Genomic DNA, 7,478 nt, shown 5'->3' with positions numbered 1-7,478 from the left:
GACTAGAACTCTCCAGCAGTGTTTTTCATTCAACATCACACTCAGTTTATCTCAGAGTTCCTGTGCAAACCTTACTGATCCTATTCCCATACATTTAGCAAGATTCACTCAGTCCAGTGTCTGCTTTATCAACAATGTCTCTCAATCGTGGCATTGTTTTGGATACTGATATGTCCATCAATCCTGGAGTTTCATCTCCTGACAAAAACCACCGGCTCTTCAAGACTCTTGGGCCCAAACAATAGTCTCTGGATGACCTGCAGTCTATACGCTGCTCCTCTACTCACAAGATCAACCAAGCCTTGACCTCCTTCATCTCTTGGTGAGAAGAGAACACTTTGAGGGATCCAGTGTAGGTTGTCCCAGAACAAATTGACCATCTCTCTTTGAAGATTCGGTAGTAAACCAATAGGGGGGTCTCCACACGCCAGCTTGTGCCATATAGAGGATCCAGCAAGCTGTTAACTATAAGTGAGCGGCCTCTATACGATAACTGGGGAAGTAACCATTTCCATTGTTGTAGAAGTCCTTGTATTTTCTCAAGCGTGCCATTCCAGTTCTTCTGAACACAGTCATCTTTACCCGAGGTATTTCAAGCCTCCTTTCTTCCTTGTCAAACCTCCAGGTAACTTGGGAGGGACACCGCTCCAGCTGCCCACAAGCAGGGCTTCACTCTTTCCCCAGTTGACTTTAGCAGAGGAGATCTTCTGTAAATCACTTACAATAAAATCCAGTTTCTGAATATCTTCCGCATTCGAGATGAAACAACAACATCATCAGCACAAGCAGAAAGATGCAGAGAAACGTCACAATGAGGAACACACACACCCTTTATCTCAGAGCTTAGTTCATTCAGCACAGGTTGGATAGGCAGTGTGTACAACATCCCCGACACAGCACATCCCTGTCTAACTCCTCTCTGTACTGTAAAAGCAGCGCTCAGACCACCGTCGACTTTTAATACACTTTGAATGTCTCTGTACAAAACATTGATCATATTTACAGAAGCTGGGCTCAAACCAAACATTTCTAAAAGCTTTATTAAATATTGATGTTGTATACGGTCAAACGCTTTCTCTTGCTCTAAAGAGATCAGTCCACAATTACTACCCAATTACTTCTAAAACATCTCTAACCAAATAAATATAGTCAAAAACTGATCTATTCGCTATACAATAATGTTGATCTTGGTGTATTACTTGACCTATTACCTTACTCAATCGTGTAGCTGATGCCTTTGACAGTATTTTATAATGGGTGCAGTAAAGTGATGCTGGTCTCCAGTTGCTTCTTCTTTGCAAGTCTCCTTTATTGGGAACACAGTAATTACAGCTCTTCTGCAGCTTAATGGGAGTAAACCTTTATTCAAACTGTCATCAAGAACCAAAAGATCATCATCACCAATCACAGACCACAAAGATTTACAGAAATCTACTGGGATTCATCAATAGCTGGAGTCTTTCCACTTCCCATCCTCATTACCGCTGTGTATAATTCACTCTGTGACGATGAGAGCTCAAGCATGGCATTAGAGTCTTCATCAGTGTTTGGGAGATCTTTAACTTCTATATGATCTGTATAATTGTGAATAAAAGTGAACAGCATGTTTACGTATGTCACTGGATTATAAAGTTCCTCTCCTGCATTATTGTTTAGTGAATGAATAATTCCACTTTGGCCATTTTTCTGTTCTAGACTAATAAAGCTTAGAAGGAGCCTCCATTTGTGTGATGTTTATTAAACCTGAATGAATGAATGCTCCTTGTGCTTTCACTCCTCAAAGATCAGCCAGCAAATCTGTGTTTGATTTCCGGGTTTCAGATTGATCACTGCTTGTAGCTGCTGTTGTGTTAAACAGGTCTGTTAGTTCATCCTCTAGTTTCTTCATGGATTCAGGAACTCCTTTAGTGACATTAAAAGTGTTTTCTTGGCATAATTGTTTAATGTGAATCTTGCCACAATCCCACCATTGCTGCAGTGAAGAATAAAGATGTTTTTCTTCTTTAAAATTCCCAAATATAAAGAAAAGATTTCAATAAATGTCTCATCTTTTAAAAGGGACGTATGAAAATGCCAATAGGCACTCCTAATCTCCACAGAATGAACAATTATAGTACAAATAACAGAAGAGTGATCTGAAAACCCAACAGGAATTATTTTACAATCTTTGACACAATCTGCTTGAAAATGAAACATGTAAAATCTGTCAAGCCTTGCCATTGAAATAAAATGATTCTTACTATGTGCCCAAGTGTGCTGTCTATTTTCATGATGATCATTCCTCCACACATCGCATAAATCAAACACTCTTACTCATTGTGGAAGCACTTTTAGTGAAGCAGGATGTGTTTCTGAGTGATTTGGATCTCTCTTCTCATTCTCTGTGCTGTTCAAATGAAAAACTCTTCTGATTTGATATCTTTAAGGACAGCACTAAAAGCATTGGAGAAATCTATTCTGTCATCTGCTTTTGTAGGAGCGTAAATATTATAAAGTCATTAAAATATTCTCAAGTTTTGCTTTAATTTGTAATAAACGTCCTTTGACTATTTCTTTCTCTCCACATAGAATTGGTGAAAACTGCTGTGAAAGCAATAGAGCTCCTCCTCCACTATTAGAGGACATGTGACTCATGAACACTTGAGCATCTCATTCTGTTCTCCAGTCTATTTCATTAAATAAAGCACTCTGAGACTCTTGAATGAAGGTCACATCAATACGTTTCATCTTTATAAACTCAGACAGACACATTCTCTTCTGACTGTTTCTAGCATTATTCAAGTGTAGAGGTCCAATCTTAATGTCTCTCATAAATGATAGAAACAGTCAAAAACAGAAGAAGCTATCACACCATGTCCTGTTCTTCATCTTCACGCATTTGTTTTCTCATTTTTCTCATGGATTTTCTAAGACGGTCCACGTCCTGATCACAGAAAGCTCCTTCCTTCATGCACCTCTTTACATCTCTTATAAGAGCAGATGGATCTGGACAATAGTCTTCAGCTTCAGTCTCTTTGTTTCTCTTGAAAGCTGAGTTAGTTGTTCAGTGTTGTACACCACTGGCTGCTCTTCATCCTCATTTAGTGATGAAGAAAAGAGCAGCCTGAATCATTGGAGTCTGAAGAATCGCTGTCAATGTCTGAAACTGCACTTTCAGTCTCGCTCTTGTCTTCTTTGGCCTGTGTTATTGTCGTCTTACCTCTGCCTTTTCTCCTTTTATTGGAGCTTTGAAAAATGCCTCAGTTTGCATTTCCGCTTCATTTCCAGCCTCGTTGCTTTTTCCAGTGACTGCTATATTTTCTGTCAATACTGGCATAACAATGTGACCATTCATGCCATCTATCCCAGAATTAACTGAAGCAGGTACAACAGAAGCGCCTGCAACAATTTCAGCCAGAGTCAATGTATTTGATTCAGACTCTACTGCCACCTCAGAGACTGGAGCATCAGCAGAAGATGCCACAGTCTCTGCAGCAGGTGTAATTTCAGAAACAGCACTCTGAGCAGGATCAACCGCATCAGGGCAAGAACAGATAAAATTTTTCACAGCCAAAACATTTCATTACAGTCTCTGAAGTAGCATAGATTGTGTAATTAAAGCCCTGTACTTTAACACTGAAAGACAGATTTAACCCGTCTGTGTTGTCTTTTTAACACCATATAGACTTGTCTTTTAAAAGACGCTACTTAATTTAGTTATAATCAACTTTTGTAACAGCCTTTTGTTTTTGGATGCTTTCAGACACGGCCATGGAATCAGTAAGCCCTGTTTTACTTGGTTTAAAGCAGACATGTGGTAAAAATCTAGAATAGACTTATGTCTGGTGTCTGATCGACTAGCTTCTTTTATTAATCGCTGTACTGTTTCTCAAGCTCCGCTAACTGATCATGCGTGTATTGATCTTGAAATATCGAAGGCTTCCTATCGCATTTTTAGACCGCCAGACTATTGGAAACTAAAGACTTCCTTTTCACAATACTCTTCACACTGTTCAGGTGTTAAGCAAATAATTGACCAAATTAAATCTGATTCAGACTCTGCAATGAGAAAATGGGAAATCTTTACATTTGAATGTCGAATTTCTCTATACAGTTTGGCAAAGAACTCTCCAACACAAGGGAATTGAAGAGCTCTGCAATCAATCAGGACATAAATAATAGTGTATGTCTCTCCTCTCCTAGCGAACAGGACAAAGAGAAGTTATATACACTGAAGAAAGACCTTGATACTCATACTGTGGAGACGGCCAAAGCTGCGTTCATAAGGTCAAGCGGCCAGAATTTGGAGAAAATAATTCAACCTATTTTCCTTAATTCAGAAAAGAGAAGAGATGAGCAGAAAAGCAAATCAACGCTTGATATTAATGGTCACCTCATCTCAGATGAAGGAACAGTATTAAAGTTTGTATGTGAGTTTTCCCAGTCTTACTTCTTCCTTTCAGCCAGAATGATCTGATCAATTCTTCTGTAATGTTCAGTCATTTATTCCAACCATTAGTGACGTTTGAGAGAGTGTAATGACTGTAGAGGAATTGGACACTGTAATTACAGCAATCCCGTTTAATAAAAGCCCAGGACCAGATGGTTTGTCATTTGAACTGTATAGGCTGTTTTGTGATGTTGAATATGTTTAAAGACTGCTCAGATAGAGGATTAGCTGAATCAATGAAGCAAGGCATAATCACACTGATCCCTAAACCAAATAAGGAGAAACCTTTTCTTGATGACTGGCATCTCGTAACTCTGCTTAATTCTGATTATTAAATTCTCACGGCAGTATATGCTAGAAGATTAAACACATTTCACTCTCACAATCAGGTTTCATGAAAGATCCACATGTTTCAATAATATCCGTCTTGTTTTAGACCTTTCAGATTGCTCAGAGTTGGTGAACGATGATGCTCTCATTTTGTGTTTAGACTTTTACAAGGCCTCTGACGCTGTCGAGCATCCCTTCATGTAGGACGCTTTGAAGCATTTTGGCTTTGGTCAAGAGTGTGTGAGAACTGTTCAGACTCTGTATAAAGACTTCACTAGTAATGTGTCTTTGCCTCATGGAGCTTCTCCACGTTTTGTCATTGGAAGAGGAATCAGACAAGGTTGTCCTGTTTCCCCTTTTCTGTTTCTGGTGGTTGCAGAGCTTCTTCATCTTTATGTGGTTGATTGCTCAAATGTTGAAGGTGTTCAAATAGTGCAGATGATGCATGTGTCTCTATACATAATGAAAACACGTCCCTGAAATATCACAGGCATTACAATGATTGTCGAATGCTTCTGGCTTTTCTGTTAATCAGAAAAAATCTTTTGACAATTCTTCATTCTGATATCTCAGATGTTTGTGGAATTAAGGTCAAGCACACCATCACATATTGAGGTATTACAATTAATAAATGTTCTTCTGAAAGGATCAGAACTTTTCTAAATGCTTAAAGAAAGTCAAAACTGGGTTTAATTGCTGGTCTCAGAGGAACCCGACTATTCATGGACGTCTTCTACTTTCCAAAGCTGAAGGAATATCAAGGCTGGTCTATCCCGCTCTCTCCTTACAGTATATGTTAATCCCGAAATGTGTTCAGAGATTGATAGAGCTGTATTTCAGTTCATCCGGAAAAAACAGGACAGAATATGTCAAAAGAAAATCAATAAGCTTTTCTAAAGGTTGAATCACTGTTCTTGATTTGAAAATGTTTACAGTTTTTTTACAATGGCTATGACACTTTTTTCAATACATTTAACAAGTTTGCTAAACTCTTAACGCAGGAACACACCTAAAATACACACTTGGCAAAACAGTTAATTTCATGCTCAAAATCACACATTATAAACTAAACCTCTAAACTATTTTTCAAAATACAATAATAAACGAACACACTACACCATGTCTAACAAAACACTGCAAACATGTTTCAAAATGAAATTATTGTTCAAAACACAAACACATGTTCTCTTCCAACATAAACATTCAGTCAATCAGAGCACATTGACAATAAAAACACTATCATCAGCTAAAATTACAGAAACTGCATTAGTTTATGTGTCAGCTCTGCACTTATATTTGAAATTTCGTTGTTTTGTTTCGTTGGGTTAAGTAAATGCATGCATTTTCTTTCTTTTACTGCAAAAATTCTATATAAACGAAGAAAAGAAAATTGCTTCATAAAATTTACAGTTTATGTAAAAAGCAAATACACACACAGAATTTCTGCAGTACCGAATTTTTTTGCAGAAGGACATCACTGCAAACAGAAAAAGCACCACAATTATAACAAAATAACAAAGTAATCTTCTATTCTGCCCGGTCTTTTGCCACATGTTCTCATCCACATTATACTTGATATCTTCTGTGGCCCGGCACGGTAACTGTGGCCCTTTGGCCTATTATGTTTTTCCTACGGCCACATCCCCAGCCTTGTCAACATTGAAAATTTCATGTGGTACTTGATTGGCCTCTAACTTCATGACTCTCTGAAAGTAATTAGACACAGTGTATGCAAATGCTGTACTGTATATGTACTGTATGTACTAATGAACTCCAGGTTTAAAGAGTTGTTTACTGCAAAACACACTGTATATTGTACTGTAATGACTGTATTGCATAATCTTACATGGACGTATTGGTGACAGAGTTCTTTGATGGGCTCACTGTTCCTTTCAAAAAACCTCAAGAGTCCTCTATTTGTATATTTGTATCTATTTGTACATGTATATATATATATATATATATATATATATATATATATATATATATATATATATATATATATATATATATATATATATGAGAGACAGCATAATGCGGTTATATAAATAAATAAAGATATATATATATATATATATATATATATATATATATATATATGAGAAACATAATTTTGCGGTTATATATATATATCTATATAAATATATCTATATCTATATAAATCTATATATATATATATATATATATATATATATATATATATATATATATATATATATATATATATATATATATATATTTATTTTTATAACCGCAATATGATGTTTCTCATTGGCAATTGAATAAAATATAGGGAATATATTTGTGTTTCAATTCACAATTAGAACAGCTGTTCTCTATGACTTTATCCTATAAGATTTCTGTTTAGAACATGGTGTTATCTGTTCTGGCATACTGTGTTAAAGCATTTGTAAATTTGACTGTAAAATTACATTGTTTTGTTCTTGGTTGTGCTTGTGTGTAAAAGAAGTTAAAGCATGTTAAATTTGTGTTAACTGGATGCATTTTGTGTTAAAACAACAAGAAATGTGTTAATTGTATAGCCCACAAAGACGGATGTTGTGCTAACTGTGTTAAGAGTTTAGGAAACTTGTTAAATGTATTGATAAAAGTGTCATAGCAATTGTAAAAAACTGTAAAATGAATTGGATGAAGCACTGCCTTTCCCAAAGTCATTCACTGGTTTTATATTACAGATCTCTTCTTTGACAAATGTGCT

At 36.3% G+C, this 7,478-nt stretch overlaps 3 protein-coding genes across 6 annotated transcripts in view; 2 read left to right on the top strand and 1 right to left on the bottom strand.

Moving 5' to 3' along the window:
• The window catches only part of LOC108183521 (NACHT, LRR and PYD domains-containing protein 3-like), a 74,942-nt gene extending 72,691 nt beyond the window's left edge, over positions 1–2,251 (top strand). Inside the window, exon 14 of the mRNA XM_073948209.1 lies at positions 1–2,251. This exon is cut by the window's left edge and continues 1,738 nt beyond it. The gene's annotated coding sequence lies outside the window, so the exon portion shown is untranslated.
• si:ch73-389k6.1 overlaps positions 1–7,478 on the bottom strand; it is a 778,105-nt gene that overhangs the window by 453,563 nt on the left and 317,064 nt on the right. The gene's annotated exons all lie outside the window — the stretch shown is intronic.
• si:ch211-232d10.1 overlaps positions 1–7,478 on the top strand; it is a 257,213-nt gene that overhangs the window by 154,050 nt on the left and 95,685 nt on the right. The gene's annotated exons all lie outside the window — the stretch shown is intronic.

Source organism: Danio rerio, chromosome 4 (genome assembly GCF_049306965.1).
Source record: "Danio rerio strain Tuebingen ecotype United States chromosome 4, GRCz12tu, whole genome shotgun sequence".
Classification (NCBI taxonomy): domain Eukaryota; kingdom Metazoa; phylum Chordata; class Actinopteri; order Cypriniformes; family Danionidae; genus Danio; species Danio rerio.
The sequence above is the reverse complement of the archived record's forward strand: the minus strand, read 5'-3'. Positions and strand labels throughout refer to the sequence as shown.